We start from the raw sequence: 14,959 nt of genomic DNA on the forward strand, positions 1-14,959 counted from the left end.
ACAGGTTTGCTCCTAAATCCGAATTCAGAAACTAGTAAGAGCAGGTAAACTGGTGGACTATGATCCCCCAGCGTATTCATCAGATCTCTGATGCACTGATTATGGGCACCACTTAACAGCAGCAGTAGCTGCCAGCAGCTCCCAGATGACACCTGTGTTCACCTTACCTGTGGGCCAGGTGAGCAGTGGGAGCTCCGGATGTCAGGGAGTGGACTGGTGGTAGAAAGGGCTCACATCTAGTGGCTCACCTGCCAGAACAGACACCCCACTTACCCAGAAGGGGGCTTCTCTCTTCCTTGGGACAGCAGACATGGTTCAAAAGCCCCAAACAACCACCCACTAAGTTTCTGTTTGTTGTGTGTTTGTTTTGAAGCGTGCGATCATTAGTCACCTTCTCTTTCTAAGTGATGTTGACAGTTACCTGAGTCCCCAGCAGCCCAACCAGGGTTCCGGAGATGTTGAACCCCTTAAGTTCTTTTCTTTAATGAAGTTGTTGCCCAAACCCCTCTCCTCCCTATGAAATATGTCAAACCATGATGACTTTCAGAGTGACACTGAAGTGCATACATACACTTGCAATGAGAAATGCCTTGGGGACACTTCATTAGACTGGAGATGGAGAAGAACGTGGAATTGTCTACAAAACTCTAACTCTGGTACTTTATCACTTAAAAATGTTAAAACTAAGTAGCATGTATACACAGTTGGCTTTTTCTAAGCCCTTTGTTTTTATTGCTGAATGTTTTATTTAGAAATATCCTCAAATCCCTTAGAGAAGGAAATGGGGCTGCTGGAAGGGGAAGGGTGAGAGAGGCAGCCAGCACCAGCCCTGGCTGCGGTGGACCTGAACACATGGGAACTGCATGGCTGAGGGGAGACATGTGGATGAATGAAATGATCAAGTGGTAGATCCAAGTGATCTGTGCTTCCCTCCACTCCTCATCACCCAGAAGTTTTGTATACTTCACCCAAATGCCCCTCTGCTCAGGCCTCAGACCTATCTGGAGGAATCAGGGACAAGGTGAGGCCCAGGTCAGAGCAGGGGCCGATGGGGGCCCGATGCCTCAAGGCAGCCCCCAGCCCTTCCGCTCCCAGGGCACCTGCTGGTTTCTCAAGCCTCTCCAGGTGGTTTCCTGCCGGGCTCCTCGGAGCACCCCACCAAGGGTCAGAGGGGCGATCATTCTGTTGTACACACGTGAGGACCTGAACTTGGGACAGGAAGGGCCACGGCCACCAGTGGGGGGACGGCGGTCAGGGTGGGCCTATCACACTGGACATGGATGTGGTGAGTCGGCCCCAAGCTGGCAGACAGCTAAACAAGTGGGGGCAGAGTCCCAGCCAGCTTCCTGATGACACCTGTGCACCTTGCTTTGTCTGCCCACCAGGTTAAGAAGCCTGTGTTGAACTTTGACTTGTCAATTAAATTATGAGAATAGTAAGAAAATTGTATGTCCATTTTCAAAGGCTATAGCCATCCACCTGAGACTGTGGCAGCATTCCCTAGGGGCTTGAGCCCCTCACTTCCCCATCCCTCCCCCCGATGAGCACTGCCCTTGAAGGACCAAGGGCTGGTCCCCTTCTCCTCTGGTGGGTGGGACCACCCAGTCTACACTGCCTTCAGTGCCCTACCCTTCACCCTGGTCCCAGGGGTTATGGGGTGACAAACTCAGTAGAGCCATTTGCCACCCCCAAATCCAAGGGCCCCTACTTTTGGCTGCTGTTCGCTGACAAATTTGGGCAAAGAAGCAGAATGAGGACTGGTTAAAAGCATGAAGCCTCAGTTAAACCCACTCCCTGTTTTCCTACCTAAAAACTTGGAGCATTAAGACGTGATCTAAATGTTTGTTGAGGGAGGAAAGCCTCAAAATCTGCAAACTGCCAAGTTAACCTAACTTACTGAGGGATAATAGACTGCTAGAGCCTATCAGAGGAGGCTGACATGTGAGGGACAGCCAAAAGAAATGGTTAACATTCACCTCAGAAAGCAGGTGGGTGGCCACTATTTTCAAACCTCTAGATAGCTCCAACGGGGGAGAGGAGTGGGCTCATCTAGAGGAGCCCTACAAGTGAGGACAGTGACGGAAGGCCACATGGAGGTCGACGGCAGCAAGCTGAGAAAGAGCCAACAGTCAAGTAAGGTAGTGAGTTCCCCATCCTTAGAAGTATCCAAGTATCCATTCGCTCATTTACTCCGTCAACACATAGGTATTAAAGCCCAGCAATAATTGGGCTGTCAGACAGACAAGGTTCCTGCTGTCAGGGAGCTTATGTTTTAGTGGGGAAGACAAATCATAAAAAAAACTAAAAAAGTAAAAAGCCTAAAATATATATTCAGTAGAGATAGGGTTATGCAAAAAAAAAAAAAAAAGGTTATGGAAGAGTGTGTGCCAGGTATCTCCTTTGGACTGGGTGGTGGGGGTGAGTATTAAGCCAAAGCAGAATGGCCTCTTGGCAGGGAAAGGGTTAAAGGAGCACCAGGGAGGGGGGCGCCACTCTCAGCCCCTGACCTCACACAATACTATATGCCTGTTTGGTCCCTAATAACTATGTGTGACTCCTCCCCAGAAGGCAGATCTGCCTGAAGGAATCCTGAACCAAGCCCCCCTCCATGGACCCGGGTGCATGGCTGGAGCCAGGGGTCCCAGGCACAGTGGGGTGACAGCTTCCCCTCCCCCTACCTGTCACCTCCTCACATTCTGCAGGCTTGATTGCATAATTGCGGGCAGGATTTAGAGCCAGCACAGCATGGAGCTTGTAAATCTTCTCTCACATCATGAAATGCCAGCAATTTCACAGCCAGGGAGTCCTGTTCTCATCATGTCCCCACACCAGCAGACTCGCATCTAGAAGCGTCCTCTGGGCTGACGGATTGATGCTGGAGCTGCCCCGGAGCCAAAGGCGGGGGCCGGCAGCCTCTGCCACCTGCTTGGCTCCTCCGAAGCCCCCAGGAGTGAAGGTCGTGACTACCAGGCCAGGTTGCTGGGGCCCTGCCTGCATAGTGACCCTCAACCCCCGCTCCCTGGGGAGGAGAGGAACGGAGGCGGTGGGCCCACACTGGGAACTGAGGCCACATTTGTATTCCAGACCCTTCGAGGAGAAAAGCGTAGCTCTAAGCAACATGCACAGTTGCAATCCATATGGGGACACATCCACTTACGTTTAAATTTGTCAGTGATCTTCCAACCTGGCTCCCATCTGGATGACCTGTGGAGTTTTTAAAAGCTAGCCTTAGGGAGAAAGAGAGCGGCATTCCCACCCACGGAGGTTCCGACCCAAGAGAGTCTAGAATCTAGAAAGGAGCTCCTCCGTCCGCATGTTCCACAGGTAAAGATTCACTACCTACTTCGTTAGGAAAACAAAACGAGGGACACCTGGGTGGCTCAGCGGCTTGGCGCCTGCCTTTGGCCCAGGGCCTGATCCCGGAGTCCCAGGAGAGTCCCACATCGGGCTCCCTGCATGGAGCCTGCTTCTCCCTCTGCCTGTGTCTCTGTGTGTCTCTCACGAATAAATAAAATGAAAGACAAATTAATTAATTAATTAATTAATAGAAAATGAAAGAAAAGACAGATAAAATGAACAAGGGCATGTGGCAACCTTCCAAGACATCCTCACCTCCTGATACTTAGGCTTTTGTGCAATCCCCTCTCTTCCAAAGGGAGCTGGACGCAGTGATTCGTCTCTATGAAAAGAACATGGTGCAAAATAATGGAATGTCACTTCTGGGTTACATAAAGACCGTGACTTCCATTTGAGCACCTGCTGTCTTTCTCTTGCCCTCTAGGGAGCCGGCTGCCATGTTGCCAGTCACCCTAAGGAGAGAACCAGAGGGTAAGGAATTGATGTCCTCAGCCAGGAGCCAGTGAGGACTTGAGGCCTGACAACAGTCACATGGGTGAGCTTGAAAATGCATTCTCTCCCAGCTGGGCCTCGACACGACTACTGCCCACTGACACCTTGACCACAGTCTCGTCAGTGATTTTTTTTTAAGATTTTATTTATTGGGATCCCTGGGTGGCGCAGCGGTTTGGCGCCTGCCTTTGGCCCAGGGCGCGATCCTGGAGACCCGGGATCGAATCCCACGTCGGGCTCCCGGTGCATGGGGCCTGCTTCTCCCTCTGCCTGTGTCTCTGCTTCTCTCTCTATCTCTCTGTGACTATCATAAATAAATAAAAATTAAAAAAAAAAAAGATTTTATTTATTTATTCATGAGAGACAGAGAGAGAGAGAGAGAGAGAGGCACAGACACAGGCAGAGGGAGAAGCAGGCTCCACACAGGGAGCCTGACGTGGGACTCGATCCACGTCTCCAGGATCAGGCCCTGGGCTGAAGATTGTGCTAAACTGCTGAGCCACCTTGGGCTGCCCAGTCTCATCAGTAATTCTGAGACAAAGGCACCCAAAAAAATACTCCCAGATTCCTGATCCACAGAAACTTCGAGATAATAAATGTGGGCTGGTTTTAAGCTATTATGTTTTGGGGATAACTTGTTATGCAGCAATAGATAACCAATACACACTTATGTAACAAAACATTAATAGTGCTTTATCTCTGAGCAGTGGAATTATGAGTGATATTTTTTCCATTTGCTTATCTGTATTTTCTGATTTTTTATATTACCACAGGCTATATTCAAAATGAAAAAACATGAATGGATAAAGAAGATGTGGTCTATATATACAATGGAATATTACTCAGCCATTAGAAACAACAAATACCCACTATTTGCTTCGAAATGGAGGGACCTGGAGGGTATTATGCTGAGTGAAGTAAGTCAATCCGAAAAGGACAAACATTATATGGTCTCATTCATTTGGGGAATATAAAAATTAGTGAAAGGGAATAAAGGAAAAGGAGAAAAAATGAGTGAAAATATCAGTGAAGGTGACAAAATGTGAGAGACACCTAACTCTGAAAATGAACTAGGGGTAGTGGAAGGTGGGAAGGGAGGTGGCCAGGGGGTTGGGGTGACTGGGTGATGGGCAATGAGGGGGGTACTTGGCGGGATGAGCACTGGGTGTTATGCTATATGTTGGCAAATTGAACTCCAACAAAAAAAATTTTTTTTTTAATTAAAAAACAAAACTAACTTTCCAATTATATTCAAAAAAACTTCTAGAGGAAAACATAGGAGAAAATCTTTGTGACCTTATGTTAGGCAAAGCTTTCTGAGTTACCAAAATGGATAACCACCATCACCACCCCAAAATAAATTGGACTTTATCAGAATTAAAAACTCCTGTTCTTCAACAAGCATCATAAAAGAAACGGGAAAGACAAGTCCCAGACCGGGAGAAAAGATCTGCAAATCATGTATTAGATAAAAGACACGTTACTAGAATATATAAAGAATAAGAGGACACATAACCCAATTTAGAAACGAGCAGCAGATTTGACTAGACATTTCTCCAAAGAAGAGACGCACAAATGGCTGATAGGCACCTGAAAAGATGCCCAACATCATTAGTCATTAGGAAAATGTGAATTCAAACCAGAGAGAGATACCAATACACACCTATTAGAAGGGCTATATAACTGGAATGTCAAGTGTTGACAAGGATGTGAGAAAAGTGTAACCTTCAAACATTGCCGATGGGAATGTAACATGTGGCAGCTGCTTTAGAAACAGTATGGCAGCTTTCTTTTTTTTTTTTTTTAAGATTTTATTTATTTATTCATGAGAGACACAGAAAGAGGCAGAGGGACAAACAGGCTCCATGCAGGGAGCCCGATATGGGACTCGATCCCCAGATCTGGGATCCCGCCATGAGCCAGAGACAGGTGCTCAACTGCTGATCCATCCAGGCATCCCAGTATGGCAGTTTCTTAAAAAATTAAATATAAACTTGCCATATGACCCAGTTCTAGGTATCTACCCAAAAGAAATGAAAACATGTCCATACAGAGACTTGTAGGCAAATATTCATAGCAAGAACTGCAAACAGTCCGAATTTCCATCAATAAGTGAATGGGTAAACACAACATGGTACATCCATACCTGACTCATCAGCAACAAAAAAGAACTAAGTCCTGATTCATGCTACATCCATGAACTACAAAAACAGTATGCTAAGTGAAAGAAACCACACAAAACAGACTGTATATTGTATGATTCTGTTTATATGAAATGTCAGGAAAAGGCAAATTATAGAGATAAATCAGTCTTATCTGGGGCTGGAATGGGAGTTTGACAGCAAAGAAATGGGAGGAAATGTCCTGGGGTGATAAATATGTTCTAAAACTGAACCATAGGAATGGTTGCATGATCATATACATTTGCTAAAAATTACTGAATTATACACTTGCAGTGGGTGGGTTTCATGTGGTGTAAATCATAGCTCAAGAAAGCTATACAATAGTCATGTCCATAACCTTGGGCCCAGTAAGTTCATGTCAAGGGAATAACCAGAAAGGTACACAAAGACATATCAAGTATGCTCATAACTGTTTTTTCTTAAGTTAATGAAAAACTAGAAGCAACCTGAATGCTTAGTAACAGATAAATAAATGATTAATAAGGGTGATCCACCTGACTAGCCTGCAGCCATTGAGAATGGTATTGACAAAGAATTTTTGACAACCTGTGGAGATGCTTAGGATCAAGTACAAAAGTTGTCCTGTACTCGATGGAAATCGATGGCTCGATTTCTCCATGAGCAAAGAGTCTGTGTATGTTATTTTTTTTTTAAGATTTCATTTATTTGAGAGAGAGAGAGAGCAAGACAGAGAGAGAGCGCATGCGTGAGCAGGGGAGGAGAAGAGGGAGAAGCAGAGTCACACTGAGCAAGGAGCCAGGTACCAGACTCCATCAGAGGGCTCCAGGATCATGAGCTGAGCTGACGGCAGACGTTTGACGGGGTAAGCCACCCAGGTGCCCCCATATATGTTATTTTTAAAACACAGTTGAATTTGTTCTGTGAATGTATCTATACCTGCAACATAACCAGATGTATATAGTTTTTTTCCCTTTTGCACATTTACAAAGAGTAAACAGTTGGTGACTATATAAGTAAATTTTGTTTTCTTTGTCCTTTATCTTCCCTGACTTTTTTTTTTTTTTTCAAAAAGAGTGTATCCATCTTAAAATCAGGGGAAAAAATCATTTAAAGAAAGGAAAGAAAGCAATGACAGGCCTCTCTCCTTATCAGAGGAGAGGCTGTGGTTTCTTGAGTGAGGGGTACACCCTGACTTCGGTACAATGATGCAGAGGGCCTATCAGCTGCTGCAGACAGAAGTGGCAGTGAGCACACCTGGAAACAGCTGCCCAAGTCCATTCAGCTAGATGGGACTCATTGGTCTTACAACAGGGCCAGGCCTAATGCAAGGACACTTTTCTCCTTGTTAGCCATGGAAAGGGGCTCCTGCCAAGGAGACAGCCCCTGGGGTGGCTTTGTCACTGCAGGGTGACAGGCAGGGAAGGTAGCAATGACCTTAGAAACAGATGCATGAGATTTAATAGAAACTTCTGGACAGGGCAGCCCCGGGTGGCTCGGCAGTTTGGCGCCGCCTTCAGCCCAGGGCCTGATCCTGGAGACCCAGGATCGAGTCCCACATTGGGCTCCCAGCATGGAGCCTGCTTCTCCCTCTGCCTGTGTCTCTCTCTATGTGTCTCTCATGAATAAATAAATAAAATCTTAAAAAAAAAAAAAAGTTTTTAAAAAATAAAAAATAAAAAGAAAGAAACTTCTAGACAAATACTGTATGATTTTACTCATATGTAGAATTTAAGAAACAAAACAAACATAAGGGAGAAAATAAGAGAGGAAAATAAGAGAGAAAATAAGAGAGGAAAGTAACAGACTCTTAACTACAGAGAACAAACTGATAGTTATTAGTGGGGAGGTGAAATGTTACTAGTGGGGAGATTGGGGGGGGCAGAGATGGATTACATAGGTGATGGGGATTGAGGAGGTCACTTCTGGTGACAAGCACTAGGTGTATGAATCACTATATTGTACACCTGAAACTACACTGTGTGTTAACTGGAATTTAAATAAAAACTTTTTTAAAAAAGAAGCTGATAGAAACCCAGGTTTCTAAACTGGTTACAATGGGGAGAGCCTAAATATGGGGGGAGAGAGACCAGGGTTTGAGTCCTGGCTCTGCTACAGAAGCCATGTTCTGTGGAGTCTGGGATAAGCTCCAGATCTTCACAGAATCTGCTTTCCCACCTGCAAACCGGGAGACAATTAGCCTGCCTATTTCTAAAATGGAAATCGACATCATTGGTTAATAAGATTCCAAGAATAAAGGGGTTATATTCGTGCCCCAGAATTATTATAACAAATTATCACAATCTGGGTGACTTAAAACGACAGAAATTTATTCTCTGAAAGTTCTGGAGGCTAGAAGTCCAAAATCAAGATGTTGGCAGGACCACACCCTCTCCAAAGGCTCCAGGGAAGACCTCGTCCGGCTTGTTCATGGCAGTTCCCAAAGACTAAAACAGTAACAGGTACAAGCTCAACAATATTTACACAAATAACAAACAGGTTAATAATTCAGAGGACAGCAGATTATGTTCTAGGATAGCCTTTTTATTCCTAAAATAAAAGTGACATATATTCATTTTATAAAATACCAAAATCGCAGATAAACAGAAAGCTTAAACTGTGCCAGAATCACACACCTTTTACAGATATACCACTGACTGCTAATATCATTGCATATAGCTATCCAATATTTATATAGTAACTTTAAAAAAAAAAATCATACTGTAGGGGCACCTGGGTGGCTCAGTCAGTAAAGCATCCACCTTCGGCTCAGGTCATGGTCCCAGAGTCCTGGGATCAAGCCCTGCATTGGGCTCCCTGCTCTGTGGGGAGCCTGCTTTTCCCTCTCCCTCTGCCTGCTGCTCCCCCTGCTTGTGCTTGCTCTCGCTCTGTCAAATGAATAAATAAAATCTTTTTTAAAAAGATCATACTGTAAACATAGTGTCGTAACTTGATTTTTACACTTAACATTTTCTGAATCATTACAGATATTCCTTGGCCCGCCGTGGGTCATATCCCAATACACCCATCCAGAGTTGAAATATTGTAAGTCAAAAGGCAAGCATACATCAGAGATATTGCAGGTTTGGTTCCAGACCGTCACAATAAAGCAAATATTGCAATAAAGTGAGTTGAATCAATGTTTTGGTTGCCCTGTGTATACAAAGGTTATGTTTCCACTATACTGTAGTTTATTAAGTATACAATAGCACTATGTTAAAAAAAAAAAAAAAGCTCTGCAGATATCTTAATTTAAAAATACTTTCTTGCTAAAAAAAAAAAAAAAAAATGCTGACCTTTTGAGCTTCCTGTAAGTCATAATCTTTTTGCTGGTGGGGGGTCGTGTCTCAGTGTTGATGGCTGCTGACTGACCAGATGGTGGCTGCTGAAGGCTGGGGTGGCACAACAATGACATTTGCTGCATCCATCGACTTCTTTCCACAAACGATTTCAGAGTAGCATGCGATGCTGTGTGATAGCATTTGCCTCACGGTGAACTTTTCAAAATTGGAGTCAATCCTCTCAAACTCTGCTTCTGCTTTATCTCCTAGTTTTATGTGATATTCTAAATCTTCTTTTGTCACTTCAACCATCTTCACAGCCTCTGTACCAGCAGCAGATTCCATCTCAAGAAAACCTTTTTCTTTTCTTCTCAGGAAGCAACTCGTCAACAGTTAGTGTTTTTTGTTTTTTTTTTTTTAAGATTTTATTTATTTATTCATGAGAGACACATAGAGAGAGAGAGAGAAGCAGGCTCCGTGCAAGGAGCCCGATGCAGGACTGGATCCTGGGTCTCCAGGATCACGCCCTGGGCCAAAGGCAAGCGCTAAACCTCTGGGCCACCCAGGGATCCCCCCAAGAGTTACAGTTTTATCATGAGATTGTAGCAAGTCAGTCCCATCTTCAGGACCCACTTCTAATTCTTGTTCTCTTGCTTTCCTACCAATCTGCAGTTATCTCCTCCACTGAAGTCTCTCCCCAAAAATCAACCATAAGGGTCAAAATCAGATTCTTCCAAACTCTTATTAATGTGGATATTTGACTTCTTTTCATGAATCACAAATATTACTAATGGCATCTAGAGGGTGAACCCTGTCTAGAGGTTTTCCGTTGACTTTGCCCAGATCCATCAGCGGAATCACTATCTATGGCAGGTGCAGCCTAACAAAATGCGTTTCTTTTTCTTTTTTTTTTTTTTAAGATTTTATTTATTTATTCATGAGAATACACAGAGAGGAGAGAGAGAGGTAGAGACACAGGCAGAGGGAGAAGCAGGCTCCATACAGGGAGCCCGATATGGGACTCGATCCCCGGTCCCCAGGACCACGTCCCCGGCCGTAGGCAGCGCTAACCACTGAGCCACTGGGGCTGCCCTCAGAATGCGTTTCTTAAATGAGCTTGAAAGTCAACATTACTTCTTGATCCACCGGCTGCAGAATGGCCGTCATGTCAGCATTCTGATTGAAGCAACATTCATCTTGTTGTACATCCCATCAGAGCTCCTGGGTGACCAGGTGCATTGTCAAGAGCAGTAATATTTTGAAAGGAATATTTTTTCTGAACAGTAGGTCTCAAATATCAAATATTCAGTGAGCTTAGAATATTCATAAATCATGTTGTAAATGGATATGCTCTGTTGTTCATGGTTTGACCACAGAGTAGGCTGGGCATAATTCCTAAGGGCCCCAGGATTTTCAGAATGTTCCATGAGCAATGGCTGTAACTCAAAGTCACCAGTTGCATTTGACACTAACAAGACAATCCGTCCTTTGAAGCTTTGACTCCGGCATTGACTTCTCCTCTCTAGCTATGTTGCCCAGACGGCAACAGCTTCCAATAGAAGATGGTTATGTCTTCATTGAAAAACTATTGTTTGGGGGGATCCCTGGGTGGTGCAGCGGTTTGGCGCCTGCCTTTGGCCCAGGGCGCGATCCTGGAGACCCGGGATCGAATCCCACGTCAGGCTCCCGGTGCATGGAGCCTGCCTCTCCCTCTGCCTGTGTCTCTGCCTCTCTCTCTCTCTGTGTGTGACTATCATAAATAAATAAAAATTAAAAAAAAAAAAGAAAAACTATTGTTTGGTTTAATGGTTTATCTGAGCTAGATCTGGATAAGTTGCTGCAGCTTCTACATCAGCACTTGCTGCTTCACCTTGCACTTTAATGTTACAGAGAGGACTCCTGTCCTTAAACCTCATGCACCAACCTCTGCTAGCTTCCAACTTTCCTTCTGCAGCTTCCTCACCACACTCAGCCCTTGTAGAATCGAAGGGGATTAGGACCATGCTCTGGATTAGGCTTTGGCTTAAGGGAATGGCATCATTCCTAGTTCGATCCTCCATCCGGACCATATCTGGATGGTCTTTCTCCATATCAGCAATGAGGCTGTTTCATTTTCTTATCATTTGTACGTTCACTGGAGTGGCACTTTGAATTTCCTTCAAAAACTTTTCTTTTGCAGTCACGATTTAGCTGTTTGGTGCGAGAAGCCTAGCTTTTGGACTATCTCAACTTCTGACATCCTTTCCTCACTAAGCTTAATCATTTCTAGCTTCAGATTTAAAGTGAGAGAGGTGCTACTCTTCCTTTTACTTGAACCCTTATAGGCCACTGTAGGGTTGTTAACTGGCCTAGTTTCAATATTGTTGCATCTCAGGGAATAGGGAATCCCAGGGAGAGGGAGAGAGATGGGGAGATGGCCAGCCAGTCGAGCACTTAGAACATATACAACATTTAAGTTCACCTTATAGGAACGTAGTTCACAGCACCCCCAAAACAATTGCAATAGTAACATCAAAGATCACTGATCACAGATCACCACGATAAATAATGAAAAAGTGGGGCACCTGAGTGGCTCAGTTGGTTAAGCACCTGCTATCAGCTCAAGTCATGATCTCAGGGTCCTGGGACAGAGCCCTTCATTGGGTTCCCTGTTGGGCAGGGTGTCTGCTTCTCTCTCTCCCTCGCTCCGCTCCTTCCCCACTTGTGCTCTTCTCTCTCTCAAATAAATAAAATATTTTTTAAAGAATTAAATAACGAAAAAGTTTGAAATATTATGAGAATTACTAAAATGTGACGCACAGACAAGAAGTAAGCAAATGCTGTTCGAAAAATTGTGTTGATACTCGTTTCTCTTCAGATCGCATAAATCTTTCGCCTTTTACTAAAGATTTCCGTGGAGAGGAACAGTTATGAGTTTTTATCCAATTTTTTGAGGCCTCAGCTAACGAGTCTCACCTTTGTCGGTTCGAAAAACAGAACTGGGGCAGCCCGGGTGGCCCAGGGGTTTAGCACCGCCTTCAGTCCAGGGCGTGATCCTGGGGACCCGGGATCGAGTCCCACATCGGGCTCCCTGCATGGAGCCTGCTTCTCCCTCTGCCTGTGTCTCTGCCTCTCTCTCTCTCTCTCCAATAAATAAATTAAAAAAAAAATAAAAATTGTGTTGATAGACTTGCTCCATGCACAGTTGCCACAAACCTTCAATTTGTAAAAAACATGGTAGCTGCAAAGTGTAATAAAGGAAAGCACAATAAAAAGAGATACGCCTGTACACCTACCTAGCATAGCTTAGCCTCGCTTACCTTAAATGTGCTCCGAACATTAGCCTACAGTTGGGCAAAACCATCTAACACAAAGCCCATTTTATAATGAATACTTGGTGTAATGTATTGAACACTGTACCCAAAGTGAAAAACAGAATGGTTCTAGGACTATGGTTGCCAGGGTGTCAGTCATTTACCCTCTTGATGGCATGGCTGACTGGAAGCTGTGGCTCCAGGCCACTCCCAAGCAACACGAGAGAGGATCATACCGCATATCACCAGTGCAGGGAAACATCAAAATTTGAAGTTTGGTTTCTACTGAGTGTGTATCACTTTCGCACCACTGCAAAATTTTTAAAAATTTTACAGTCCAACCACTGTAAGTCGGGAATCATCCATATATAACATTCGACCCTGGCCATTTTTTTGGTTATATAGTGGGATGATGTATTCTGATCATGCTTTTTTTTCTAGGACCCTTCACCCAACCCGACAACAGGTGAATGGAGGTGCTATCATGGCCTTAGGAAAGGAAGGAAGGGGATCCCTGGGTGGCTCAGCGGTTTAGTGCCTGCCTTTGGCCCAGGGCGTGATCCTGGAGACCGGGGTTCAAATCCCGCATCAGGCTCCCTGCGTGGAGCCTGCTTCTCCCTCTGCCGGTGTCTCTGCTTCTCTCTCTTTCTGTGTCTATCATGAATAAATAAATAAAATCTTAAAAAAAAAAAAAAAAAGGAAAGGAAGGAAGGAAGAAACTCAGGTGACATCCAAACTTGGAGGCGGCCGATTAAAGATAACTGCAGATTCTTTGCCACTGCTTTCATTAAGAGGCCGGGTCTATGTCCCCTCCTGGTGAAGCCACGTGTTTTGCGATGCTGCCTGTAGAATAAGGCAGAAATGATGTAGTACCAGTTGTGAGGTCCAAGACTTAAGAGACTGACAGCTTCTATTTCCTGTTTCTGGAGCCAGGTCCAGAGCCTCCAGGTTAAGAAGGCTGCCTACCCCAAGGCCACTATTGTTTGAAAACCCCTACGTGCATGGAAAAGCCCTGGAGGATGGGACTTCCTGTGAAGAGGGCATGTCAGGCCATGGAGCACCCTTGCACCAGACACGCATGTGAAGAAGCACCATGAAGAGCTTCCTTCACCCCTGCCAATCCCTACTCAAATTCTTGCCCCACAAAACTGTGACCAAGACACTGTTGCTAGATTTAGCAAACAAAAATAGACGACATCCAGTTAAATTTGCATTTCAGATTGATAATGAATAATTGTATAGTTTGTACCCCCAGTATTGCAGGGGATAAACTCCTATTTAAGCAAATACATTGCTTATCTAAAATCCCAATTTAACTGGGATTCAATTTTTATTACATGGGCAGCCCGGTGACTCAGCGGTTTACCACCGCCTTCAGTCCAGGGCCTGATCCTGGAGACCTGGGATCGAGTCCCACATCGGGATCCCTGCATAGGGCCTGCTTCTCCCTCTGCCTGTGTCACTGCCTCATTCTCTCTCCCTCTCTCTCTCTCTCTCTGTGTCTCTCGTGAATAAATAAAAAATAAAATCCTTAAAAAACAAAAATAAAATAAAAAACAAAAATAATTTTTAAAAAATTTTTTATTATGTACAGTACTTGAAGATAAATTTTAAGTTTTTAACATTTAAAGATAAAAATATATACAGGTGAAACATTCATCATAGTTTATCTGGCAACCTTAGACTAAAATAAAATGTGTACGTCTTATACCAATAATTTACGGGGTACTTTGTCATTCCACAATAGACAATCAGAATAGCAAGAACAGAAAGGAATCTGCGATGGGTAAAGCACCAGATGTGGAGCTACACAGTTGCGAGACAGAGCTGTTTTTCTCACCCTTGAAAGCAAAACAAAGACAAAAACAAAAAACTTCTTTGATGGAAGAAAAAGAGAAATAGCAGGGCTAGGCCGGGAGCAGGTGCTACTGCACTATTTTGTCTCCTCCCTTCCCCTCCCTCTTCCAGGCAGTCTCTTCATGTAGGGCTGGATCAGGGAAAGGGCAGCGTCACACAGAGACGTAGTGACTGTTCTCAGAAAGCAGAGGGAAATAGCCGTGGCTTTCAGTGTAGCCAAGGGCATTCAAATGATGCCCTTGCCTCTGAGAGGGCATGGGATCACTGCCACAGAGCCAGTGGACTCGGAGGGACTCAGGATGGAGGAGTTGGTGTGGACAAGTGACCTGGTAGCAAATGCAAGGAGGCCCTCTTAGCTTAGACACCCTCCCACTGCCTCACTGCAACCCCTACCACCACCTCCCTTGAACCAACATCTGGCCCTATCCACCTTCCCAGGCCCTAGGAAAAGGGTCGAGGCAGTCCCCGTACCTATCAGGATTAATTTCCCCCACTCAGTGAGGTGTGTCTAAAATAAAATTTACTGGGACGCCTACGT

General features: G+C 44.8%; 1 non-coding gene across 1 annotated transcript; it reads left to right on the plus strand.

Moving 5' to 3' along the window:
* The first annotated feature begins 12,110 nt into the window (after nt 1–12,110).
* Nucleotides 12,111–12,223, plus strand: LOC121476703. The gene has a single exon (XR_005983993.1). It is a non-coding gene; the product is annotated as a U5 spliceosomal RNA (small nuclear RNA).
* The last annotated feature ends 2,736 nt before the right edge of the window (nt 12,224–14,959 follow it).

The sequence above is a fragment of the Vulpes lagopus genome, chromosome 15, assembly GCF_018345385.1.
Source record: "Vulpes lagopus strain Blue_001 chromosome 15, ASM1834538v1, whole genome shotgun sequence".
Taxonomy (NCBI): domain Eukaryota; kingdom Metazoa; phylum Chordata; class Mammalia; order Carnivora; family Canidae; genus Vulpes; species Vulpes lagopus.